The following is a 12,624-nucleotide window of genomic DNA, read 5'->3' as shown; positions in this document are numbered from 1 at the left end:
TGCAGCAGCGGAGCGTGCAGCAGCGGGGTGTGCAGCAGCGGAGCGTGCCGCAGCGGAGCGTGCAGCAGCGGAGAGTGTAGCAGCGGAGCGAGCAGCAGCGGAGCGTGCAGCAGCGGGGTGTGCAGCAGCGGAGCGTGCAGCAGCGGGGTGTGCAGCAGCGGGGTGTGCAGCAGCGGAGCGTGCCGCAGTGGGTGTGCCAGAGCGGGGTGTGCAGCAGCGGGGTGTGCAGCAGCGGAGCGAGCAGCAGCGGGGTGTGCAGCAGCGGAGCGTGCAGCAGCGGAGCGTGCCGCAGCGGGTGTGCCGCAGCGGAGCGAGCAGCAGCGGGGTGTGCAGCAGCGGAGCGGGCAGCAGCGGAGCATGCAGCAGCGGAGCGTGCAGCAGCGGAGCGTGCAGCAGCGGGGTGTGCAGCAGCGGGGTGTGCAGCAGCGGGGTGTGCAGCAGCGGGGTGTGCAGCAGCGGGGTGTGCAGCAGCGGAGCGAGCAGCAGCGGGGTGTGCAGCAGCGGGGTGTGCAGCAGTGGGGTATGCAGCAGCGGGGTGTGCAGCAGCGGGGTGTGCAGCAGCGGAGCGGGCAGCAGCAGAGCGGGCAGCAGCAGAGCGTGCAGCAGCGGGGTGTGCAGCAGCGGGGTGTGCAGCAGCGGGGTGTGCAGCAGCGGAGCGAGCAGCAGCGGAGCGAGCAGCAGCGGGGTGTGCAGCAGCGGAGCGTGCAGCAGCGGGGTGTGCAGCAGCGGGGTGTGCAGCAGCGGAGCGAGCAGCAGCGGAGCGAGCAGCAGCGGGGTGTGCAGCAGCGGGGTGTGCAGCAGCGGAGCGTGCAGCAGCGGGGTGTGCAGCAGCGGAGCGTGCAGCAGCGGGGTGTGCAGCAGCGGAGCGTGCCGCAGCGGAGCGTGCAGCAGCGGAGAGTGCAGCAGCGGAGCGTGCAGCAGCGGGGTGTGCAGCAGCGGAGCGTGCAGCAGCGGAGAGTGCAGCAGCGGAGCGAGCAGCAGCGGGGTGTGCAGCAGCGGAGCGTGCAGCAGCGGGGTGTGCAGCAGCGGGGTGTGCAGCAGCGGAGCGAGCAGCAGCGGAGCGAGCAGCAGCGGGGTGTGCAGCAGCGGGGTGTGCAGCAGCGGAGCGTGCAGCAGCGGGGTGCGCAGCAGCGGAGCGTGCAGCAGCGGGGTGTGCAGCAGCGGAGCGTGCCGCAGCGGAGCGTGCAGCAGCGGGGTGTGCAGCAGCGGGGTGTGCAGCAGCGGAGCGTGCAGCAGCGGAGCGAGCATCAGCGGAGCGTGCCGCAGCGGTGTGTGCAGCAGCGGGGTGTGCAGCAGCGGAGCGTGCAGCAGCGGAGCGTGCAGCAGCGGGGTGTGCAGCAGCGGGGTGTGCAGCAGCGGGGTGTGCAGCGGCGGGGTGTGCAGCAGCGGAGCGTGCAGCAGCGGAGCGTGCAGCAGCGGGGTGTGCAGCAGCGGAGCGTGCCGCAGCGGAGCGTGCAGCAGCGGAGAGTGTAGCAGCGGAGTGAGCAGCAGCGGAGCGTGCAGCAGCGGGGTGTGCAGCAGCGGAGCGTGCAGCAGCGGGGTGTGCAGCAGCGGAGCGTGCAGCAGCGGAGCGTGCAGCAGCGGGGTGTGCAGCAGCGGGGTGAGCAGCGGGGTGTGCAGCAGCGGGGTGTGCAGCAGCGGGGTGAGCAGCGGCGGAGCGTGCAGCAGCGGAGCGAGCATCAGCGGAGCGTGCCGCAGCGGTGTGTGCAGCAGCGGGGTGTGCAGCAGCGGAGCGTGCAGCAGCGGAGCGTGCAGCAGCGGGGTGTGCAGCTGCGGGGTGTGCAGCGGCGGAGCGTGCAGCAGCGGAGCGTGCAGCAGCGGGGTGTGCAGCAGCGGAGCGAGCAGCAGAAAGCCTCCCAGTTTGGAGAGCAAGCCATCCAACAGGCTGAGGAGGAGGAGGTGCCAGGGAGTCGCTGTATGAGGCCTCGTGTACCAGCTGCGCCTGTCATTTGAGGACCTGCCGGATCGGGCATGCGTTGATCTTCCACCTCAAGATCTTATCATTCTTGATCTTGCCCCGCAGCGTATTATCGAACATGAAGGCTACCGATCGTTAGTCGGTGATGAGGGTAAACCTCCTACCAGTGAGGTAGTACTTCCAGTGCCACACGGTTTCCACGATGGCCTTTTCGACTGAGGAATGTCGAATTTTGGAGGTGGTCAGGGTTCGTGAAAAAAACGCTACAGGCCTGCCTGCCTGATTGAGGGTAGTGGCTAGAGCGACCTCTGATACGTCGCTCTCCACCTGGAAGGGGACGGACTTGACCACTGCGCGCATCGCGGCTTTGGCGATATCCACCTTGATGCAGCTGAAGGCTGGCGGGCCTCAGCTACCAATGGGAAGATGGTGGCCTTGATTAGTGGGCGGGCTTTGTCCGCATAGTTGGGGACCCACTGGGTGTAATATGAAAAGAACCCAAGGCACCTTTTCAGGGCCTTGGAGCATTGGGGTAGGGAGAGTTGCAGGAGGGGGCGCATACGCTTGGGGTCGCGTCCTAGAACCCCGTTTTCCATGACGTAGCCGAGGATGACTGGTCTGGTTGTGCGGAAAACGCATTTCTCCTCGTTGTAAGTGAGGTTAAGGGTTCGGGCAGTTTGGAGAAATCTCTGGAGGTTGGCATCGTGGTCCTGCTGATCATGGCTGCAGATGGTGACGTTGTCCAAGTACGGAAATGTGGCCCGTACTGGTCCACCATTCGGTCCATCGTTCTTTGGAAGACCGAGACCCCTTTGTGACGCCAAAGGGGACCCGGAGGAAGTGGAAGAGGCGGCCGTCTGCCTCAAAAGCTGTGTAGTGGCGGTCCTCCGGGCGGATTGGCAGCTGGTGGTATGCAGACTTCAGATCCACCATGGAGAACACCCGGTAGTGTGCGATCTGATTCACCATGTCCGCTATCCGGGGAAGGGAATCCGCATCAAGCTGTCTGTACCGGTTTATGGTTTGGCTGTAATCTACAACCATCCAGTTCTTTTCCCCGGTCCTGACGACCGCCACCTGAGCTCTCCAGAGGCTATTGCTGGTCTCGATGACTCCCTCCCGCAAGAGTCGCTGGACCTCGAACCTGATAAAAGTCCTATTCTGGATGCTGAACCGCCTGCTTCTGGTGGCGACTGGTTTGCAGTCAGCGGTGAGATTTGCGAAGAATGGGGGAGGGTCGACCATTAGGGTCGCGAGGCTGCATACGGTGAGTGGGGGTAGGGGCCCGCCGAACTTCAGGGTTAGGTTCCTGAGGTTACATTGGAAATCCAGTCCCAATAGGAGAGGAGCGCAGAGGTCTGGGAGTACATATAGTTTATAATTGGCGTACTCGGCGCCCTGTATTGCTAGGGTTTGGTAGTGTACCCTCGGACCTTCACCGAGTGCGACCCAGAGGCAAGGGAGATGGTTTGATGCGCCGGGAGCGAGCAGCGTCTTACCATGTCCAGATGAATGAAGCTCTCTGTGCTCCCGGAGTCGAAGAGGCAGGGCGTTTCGTGTCCGTTTACCCGGACAGTCATCATAGAGCTCCGGAGGAGTTTGGGTCGCGACTGGTCAAGGGTGACCGCCCTGAGTTGCGGGTAGCCAGCGTGGTCGAAGGTGCTGGGGCGGTCCCAAGATGGCTGCCCCCATTAGTTGCACGTGTCGGGCGGCGTTGCAAATGGCGGCCAAGATGGCGGCCCCTGTCAGTCGCACATGTTGTGCGGGCTTGGAGATGGCTGACCCCACGGACAGCACGAGGCCGATGACGCATCCGGGGGGATGGAGCCGGCAGGCAAGCTGCTATACTGCGGGATCTGCGGGCCTGTGAGTCTGAGGGTCGGGACTGCGATTTAGAGTTTTTGGACCTGACCAGGCAAACTTTAGCAAAATGTCCTTTTATCCCGCAGTCACTGCAGTTCGCGTTCCGGGCCGGGCAGCGCTGCCTTGGGTGTTGAGGCTGGCCGCAGAAATAACAGGGTAGCCCCCCCATGGTGGGCGGGCATCCCCCGGCACAGGCCTGGGTATTCTTTGGTCGGGGATCCACGAGGGGGTCGCATGATCGGACGGGAATGCGTTAAGGCTTTGGAACGCTACTTCCAGCGAGGAGACTAATTTTACCATCTCTTCCAGGTCCAGGGCACCTTTTTCGAGTAGGCGCTGTCTCACCTAGTTGGACCTGACTCCAGCCACTTAGGTGTTCCGGATGGCGAGGTCCATTTGTTGAGTGGCCGTAATGGCCTGGTAATTGCAGCTTCGTGCAAAGACTTTGAGGTCGCGTAGGTACTCTTCCAGCGATTCCCTGGGACGCTGGTGGCGAGTGGTGAGGAGGTGCCGTGCGTATACCTCATTCACGGGCCTTACGTAGAGGCGCTCTAACATCATGAGGGCATCTGCGTAGGTGGAGGCTTCCTCGAGTTGAACAGAGATTCGATGGCTCACCCGTGCGTGGAGGAGCCTCAGCTTCTCTTCGTCGGAGACGGAAGGCGAGGAGGAGGCGGTGAGGTAGGCCTTGAAACAGCGGAGCCAGTGCGAGAAAATCCCTTTGGCCTCCGCGGCCTGCGGATCGAGTTCCAGTCGGTCAGGTTTGAGGGCCGATTCCATAGTGGCATTGTAGTTGATTAAATTGATGCGACCATCAATTCACACGAAACCAGGAGTTGAAGTAAACTATGGCTTTAATCGACTAGAACAGTGCCTGCCTGCGACTGATCTGTTAGTGGGAGCCACCTACAGGGCGACTGCTCTTTATACCTCCCCTCAAGGGGTGGAGCCATTGGATGGCCTGCCCTGCCAGCTCAGCCTCCATGTCCGGATACTCATGGACACCATCATCCTCCTCCTCGTCAGAGAAGGCCTGCCGGTCATCCTCCTCCGGCGGCATGTCGCCCTGCTGCTGAGCAAGTTATGAAGAGTGCAGCAGGCCAACACAATGCTCGGGACGCTCTGGGGGCTATATTGGAGCATCCCACCAGAGCAGTCCTTTTTAAAAATAAATTTAGAGTACCCAATTCTTTTTTATTCCAATTAAAGGGCAATTTAGCGTGGCCAATCCGCCTATCTTGTGCTTCTTTTTGGGTTGTGGGGGTGAGAACCATGCAGACACTGGGGAGAATGCGCAAACTCCGCACAGACAATGACCCAGGGCCGGGATTGAACCCAGGTTCTTGGTGCCATGAGACAACTGTGCTAACCACTGCGCCACCAAGATGCCCAACCCACCAGAACAGTCCTGGCATTGGAAGCGCATCTTGAGCACGCTGATGCACGCCTCGAGGATGCTCCTGGTTGGTGTTATAATTGGTCTCCGCCTCAGTCTGGGGTTGCCACACAGGTGTCATCAGCCATGATTTCAGTGGGTAACCATTGTTGCCCAGGAGCCAATCTCTCACCTGAGGTAATGCCTCAAAGGTGTCGGGAACCTCAGAGTGCAAGAGGATGTACGTATTGTGCACACTGCCTGGAAATCTGGCGCTGAAGGCTACGAATAGGGGTGAGATAATTGCTTATAAAGCACTCAGGTTGAGGCAGGAGAGGGCGGCCAAGCAACAGCTCCATACTGGAGGTGGATCGGCGATACTCCAAGGCCCTGACCGTAGAGCTTCTGACAGAGAGGGAAAGGCAACAAAAGGACTTTGACCTGCTCTCCACTAGGAAGGCAGTGCACCAGGACATGGAGGACCTTTTACGAACAAGGAGACAAAGCCAGCCACCTGTTGGCTCACCAGCTGAGAAAGCAGACAGCCACGAGGGATATAGCACAGATTAGGGACAACAATGGCAGACTAGTAGCTGAACCGGAAAATGTCAACAAAGCATTCATGGCCTTCTACTGGGAGCTGTACACCCCCCCCCCGAAGAGGACTCAAGGATGAAGCAGTTCCTCAACGGACTGAACATACCAGTTGTGGGGGAGAAAGAAAACGGGGGTTGGAAGCACCATTAGAACTGGGAGAAGTCATAGAGAGCATTAACTCCATGCAGGAGGGGCACTCTGCCCCAAACACTGCCACAAGCCTCAATCTCTCTGATACCCATTAAAGACAAAGACCCGATTGAATGCGGATCATACATACCCTGTTCCACTGCTCAGTGTAGACGTGAAAATACTGGCAAAGATCCTGGTGAGGTGACTGGAGAGCCGGTTACTCTATTTATTTGGTTATAAATATGGCAGTCAATATGGTCGCCTTCCTCAATCCTGATTATGTTTACTTTAGCTGTTCTCCTGTACCACTTCGAACCCAACGACCTCAGATCTGAACAACGGCCTTTGTTCCTCTGACTGAGTGGGCACCCGAAGTTAAGTATAGGCGTTAGCGTTAGAGATAGTTTAGTTTATGGTATTTTGTGCATGAGTAGATATTACTTTAGTGTCGCCAGGTAAGTTTCGATACCGCCACAAGGTTCAAACCCAAATACTGATCAAAGAACCAATACACCAGTTAGTTAGTTCAAAGTCAATACTATTTATTTGCACACACAGTAATATCTACTCATGCACAAAATACTATAAACGAAACTATCTCTATCGCTAACGCCTATACTTAACTTCGGGTGCCCACTCAGTCAGAGGAACAATGGCCGTTGTTCGGATCTGAGGTTGTTGGTTTCGAAGATGTGACAGGAGAACAGCTAAGGTCATTCGTCTGGTAGCGAGCGTTGACCTTGGTTTTACTTGCTTCTGGTGCACCTGGTGGACAGGTCTCTCCGCTTTGAGAGCCAAGTCCAAGAGAGCTATTCTCTCTCGGGGCCTTCTTCTTATACCGGAAGGGGCTTTGCGCGCTTTTGGACGGGCCTTGAATTTGGCCCCGCTTAATTGGGCCATATTTTGATCACTGGTATTGATCTTGACAAATAAAGGGGTGGGTGCCCTGATGGCTGGGCGTGTCCTAGGTGCCGTTGGCCCTGCTTTGTTTATGCTTTCGGTTTGGGGAACTGGCACTGGGGTGTCTGGAGCTAGATCGGTTGTTTGAGTGTCTTTCCTTTGTTCCCGGAGATGGGCCATCAATATGTTAATTGACCTACAGTTTCAGTCTCGTCTGGGAGTTGCCTTCTCAATACGCATCCAGGCTCTGTGCCTGCTTGCTTTCTTCACATTGTCCATATTTCCCTACAGTCATTGCGATCATCCATTTTGTGTTCTGGAAGTGGCCATCCCAGATGGCTACACTCCCTCCTGGTGATCCTCAACGCGAAGCGTGAAGGATCAAATTACTGCATCTTCTTTGTTCTCCTCCTCCAAAATCGGGCACCCATAAGTAAGGACAGGCCCTACACTACTCTGTCCTATGAATTGCGACTTTTACCTAAATTACTGGGCTCCAGGGTCCCAGGTTCGATTCCCGGCTGGGTCACTGTCTGTGCGGAGTCTGCACGTCCTCCCCGTGTGTGCGTGGGTTTCCTCCGGGTGCTCCGGTTTCCTCCCACAGTCCAAAGATGTGCGGGTTAGGTGGATTGGCCATGCTAAATTGCCCGTAGTGTCCTAAAAAGTAAGGTTAAAGGGGGGGGGGGTTGTTGGGTTACGGGTATAGGGTGGATACGTAGGTTTGGGTAGGGAGATCATTGCTCGGCACAACATCGAGGGCCGAAGGGCCTGTTCTGTGCTGTACTGTTCTATGTTCTATGTTCTACTTTATGTTCATACATCATTATAAAATCTACTGGGCGCTATGACATTCAGGCATGCATTACAAAATAAAAAAACTGGAACCTCTAACTATCCTTAACTAAACTACCCTTACCCAATCAAAATAATTTAAAACATTTTAAACTGTACAATAGCAGCAACACAGGTCTCTCTGGCTTGGCAGTCAAGCACAGAGTTTTACATTTCTTTTATTTACATCTAAATGTGTATATCGGAGTGCGAGTGCAGGAGGCTTTCCTCCGCCATTTCCTCAGTCTTAGGGTCTGAACGACACTGCAGAGTATCGCAAGTACTAATAGTGCTTCCACAACGTAGGACAGGGAATACCAAGTTATGAACTTGTCACACCAGGTCGGTGTATCGGTTACTATCTCGGGCTACAGTGTATGGCAGGGGTGGGAAACATTCACGGCCTGTGTGGTAGGGGTCAGAGGGGTAGCATCCGTGCGCAACTGGAGTGATCCGGCTAAGATCCAACTGTAGAGCATGATGGTAGTCTTAATTTTTTCTTCTTTCTTTCTTCCTCTTGAGGCTTCTGTGGTTCCGGAGTTCTATGGACACAAGCATTATTTCTGTTATTATCTTGTGTAAGATCTCGTATGTCTGTCTGTCTGTCCTTTTATTGCCAATTACCCGTTATAATTAGTCACCATCTGTGACTCTCTCATTTTTTAAAAAACCAAACCTTTGGGACAAGACATCCGAGAAAAAACTAACACAGTGCGAGCTGTCTCGCAGCCTGTGCAATCTACCATCCCAGTGTTCGAGGATGTAAATAGCATTTGGAAGCAACCTAAGGGTCACCATAAACAAACATAAGAGGTTTGAACTAAAAGTGCCAAAATGGGGTGCTTCTGGGCCGCGGCGGGTAAGAATGGGTGGAATTCCCGTGCAGGATGGTGACCAGTGCCGTATGCTCTACCCGAGCATAGCTGACCAGGGGGTCCTCAGGCAGGGCGGGGACCAGTGCCGTTACTCCACTGCCTGAGTAACCGGACAAGAACGGGTAAGAGTGTGGTCGTGGTGGTGGTTGCAGTTATGCTATCTCCTGTCTTCGAAGCAGAAGAGCAGTTATGAACGGTTGTCGACGGACAAAATTGTTCCTTTAACTGCCAGTGGGCATTAAAGGAGTGGTGGCGTGGGGCCATGAAAACATTAAATGAACAAACAACATTCAACATTGACAGTAACAAACATTTAAAACAACCAACTAAAATAACAAAATCGTGCAGGTTCCATCAGAAAGGACCCCGTAAATCTCCATCGGTTCCTTTTTACCATCATCTGGACAACTCATTGCTCTAAAGCGAACAGAGTCGCAAAGGGATTTGTTTGGTGGGAGTCAGACTCTAAATCATCATCTTCTCCCGGTTGCCATACTCTTGACTGGAGTAGTCGTGCTAAAGCTGCTTGGGGCGAATTGGGGTCCATCTCATCATTCCGGATGAGCCTGAACGAATTGTCGTTGTGCCAATATTTAGTATCGAGGTTGGAGCTGCTGGGGGGCAATCCATAATCGTCGGGTGGTGGGTCTGGATCAGGGGCTTTAATATACATTATCTCAAAGGGGTCGCTGGAATCCCGTTCGGTATCGTTGGGAGTGGAGCCTGGTGCAGAGGTGTAATTGTAGTGTGGTGTGCTGGGGCTGTTGCTATCGCTGTCGCTGTCGGTTGAGGGAAGGGAGAGGTGGAGTCGTGCCTCTGGGGCGGAGACAAAGTCGTGTCTGAGGATGGGCTGGACAGGTTGGGGGAGGGTAGGAAAAGGTCGTTCGTGGGTGGGGCGTGCTCATCTGCTGCTGCAAGCGAGGTGTGGTGTGAATGGTTGTTCTGCGAGCCATAAGCCTTAAGCTGGTTTATGTGGAACCACGCAGACTTGCCATTGGGATAGGTGATTTTATATATGGAGGGGCTGACTTTATCAGAGATGGAGTACGGTCCGGCAAATTTGGGGGAAAGGAATGAACTGGGGTTGTATAGGGCTAGCGTGACTTGCTGCCCTACTACAAATTCTGTGGCGTGTACTGTCTTATCAAAGCAAACTTTGCTTTGCTTCTTGTGTGTCCCAAGCCTAATAGCTGCTGCGAGCTGGGCTGCCTTTACATTTTCTATAATCTGGTGGACTGCTTTCTCATGCGTGAGGGCGGTGACTGCGGGGCTGGCCAAATCCAGTCCTAATAAATACTCTGTCCCTTTCATGGGGCGTCCGGTCATGAGGGTGTGGGGGTTGTATCCTGTGGACGTGGGTACCGTGTTTCATATGAACATTAATGCAAATGGGAGAACTGAATCCCAGGTGCTATTGTGTCGTTGCACCATTTTTCTGAGGGTTGCTTTTAAAGTTCTGTTCATTCTTTCTACTATGCCGCTTGATTGGGCCGTATCTTGATCACTGATATTGATCTTGACCAATAAAGGGTAGGGTGCCCTGATGGCTGGACGTGTCGTAGGTGGCCGTTGGCCCTGCTTTGTTTATGCTTTCGGTTTGGGGAACTGGCGCCGGGGTGTCTGGAGCTAGATCGGTTGTTTGAGTGTCTTTCCTTTGTTCCCGGAGATGGGCCATCAATATGTTAATTGACCTACAGTTTCAGTCTCGTCTGGGAGTTGCCTTTTCAATACGCATACAGGCTCTGTGCCTGCTTGCTTTCTTAACATTGTCCATATTTCCCGACAGTCATTGCGATCATCCATTTTGTATTCTGGAAGTGGCCATCCCAGATGGCTACAAGCTGCACACCAGAGGTGGTCGCAGAGGACCAGACAGGCTTTGTCAAGGGTAGGCAGGTAACACCGAATATCAGGGGCGGGATTCTCCCCTACCCGGCGTGATGGAGGGTCCCGCCTTAGGGAGTGGCGCCAACCACTCAGGGGTCGGGCCTCCCCAAAGGTGGGGAATTCTCCCCACCTTTGGGGGCCAGCCCCGCGCTGGAGCGGTTGGCACCAGAAGACTGGCGCAAAAAACCGGCGCCCCCGGCAGCGCGGCTGGCCGAAAGGCTTTCGCCGGTCCGCGCATGCGCCGGCAGTGATATCAGCGGCAGCTGGCCGCTGACGTCACTGCCGGCGCATGCGCGATGTGGGGTTCTCTTCCGCTTCCGCCATGGCGAAGGCCGTGGCGGCCGCGGAGGAGAAATAGTGCACCCAGGGCACTGGCCCGGAGTCTGAGCGGGGGGCCCCGATCGCGGGCCTGGCCACCGTGGGGCACCCCCCGGGGTTCGATTGCCCCCCGCCCCCCGCCCCCAGGATTCCGGGGCCCGCTCACACCGCTGATCCCGCCGTTCCAGAGGTGGTTCAAACCTCGGCGGCGGGAGAGGCCTCCCAGCGGCGGGACTTTGGCCCATCCGGGCCGGAGAATCACCGCAGGGGCCTCTCCGATCGGAGTGGCGAGATTCCCGCCGCCGCCACTTCCCGGGTGGCGGAGAATCTCTGCCACGGTGGGGGCGGGATTTTCGGCGGCCCCAGATGATTCTCCGACCCTGCTGGGGGTCGGAGAATTTCGCCCCAGGTGCCTGACCGTGATCATGACCTCCTCTGAGGAGAGAACACCAGAGGTGATCATCTCCCTGGACGCAGAAAAGGCCTTCGACAGAGTCGAGTGGCAGTACCTCATAGAGGTACTGGAGCGGTTTGGGTTTGAAGCAGGTTTCACTGCATGGATGTAACCTCTGTACAAAGCTCCCATGGCGAACGTGCAGACCAACATCACCAGCTCTAAGTACTTTTCAGCTGCTCAGGGGCACAAGGCCTGCTGTCTCCGCTGCTGTTCACACTGACAATCGAGACACTGGTGATTGACCTCAGAACGGCAAATAATTGGAAAGGGATCCAGAGAAGGGACAGAGAGCAGAGAGTCTCACTCTATGCGATGACGTGCTCCTCCACGTCTGAGACTCCGAAGCAGCATGAAAGGGATCATGAGGCTCATGAAAGAATTTGTAGCTAACAGTCCTCTAACAGTTATCCATATAGGTCCCCGCATTTCCCCTTCCCTCAGTTGCCCGTGTCCAACAGCCCCTCTATCAGTGAGTATCCCGTCGTCCGTGGGTATGGTGTTCTTTGCGGAAGAAGTTCTCCCCCCCCCCCAGTCCTGTCTCTACATTTTGAAGGTGGCGTGCATTCTGGCTGGCACAAACCTGTGATTGTCGCAGGTGGAGGACATTTCAGTTAGGCCAAAGAGTTGCCGTAGCTGGTTCCATGCTCAGAGCGTGGCTATTACCACTGGGCTTGTTGAGTGCTTGGCTGGCGGGGATGGGAATGTTGTTGTGGCGAGTGCTCAGTGGGATGTCCCAATGCAGGAGCTCTCCTCCATCCTGACCCATTCTGCTCCCGGCTCCCTCATCCATCCTCTCACTCTTTTTGCTGTGGCCACCCAGTGATAGTATTGCAGGTTTGGGAGGGCCAGGCTTCCCATGCTTCTTTTTCTTTGCAGGGATTTTTGGGGATCCTTAGATTCTCCTCCCACCTCCCCCCCCCCCCCCCCCCCCCCCCCCCCCCCCTTGGGCTACTTCTTGGACACGGATCCATAAATGGAACCTGAAAAGCCTGCTGGAGGAAGTAAAGAGGGACCTGCAGAGGTGGGACACACGGTGGGACACATTCCCACTCTCCCTGGCGGGGAGGGGAAAGACGATCAAGACGGACATTCTGCCCAGGTTCTTCTTCCTGTTCAGATCCATCCCCAAGGCCTTTTTTAAACAGAGTAGACAAAATGATCATGGTGTTTGTGTGTGTGTGTGGGTGGTGGGTGGGGGGTGGGGGGTTGGGGGTGGGGGGGGGGGGTGGAGGTGGGAGGAGAATCTAAGGATCCCCAAAAATCCCTGCAAAGAAAAAGAAGCATGGGAAGCCTGGCCCTCCCAAACCTGCAATACTATCACTGGGTGGCCACAGCAAAAAGAGTGAGAGGATGGATGAGGGAGCCGGGAGCAGAATGGGTCAGGATGGAGGAGAGCTCCTGCATTGGGACATCCCTCTGAGCACTCGCCACAACAACATTCCCATCCCCGCCAGCCAAGCACTCAACAGCC

The sequence above is a fragment of the Scyliorhinus canicula genome, chromosome 1 (genome assembly GCF_902713615.1).
Source record: "Scyliorhinus canicula chromosome 1, sScyCan1.1, whole genome shotgun sequence".
In the NCBI taxonomy this organism is placed as follows: Eukaryota; Metazoa; Chordata; class Chondrichthyes; order Carcharhiniformes; family Scyliorhinidae; genus Scyliorhinus; species Scyliorhinus canicula.
Note: the sequence above shows the minus strand (reverse complement) of the source record.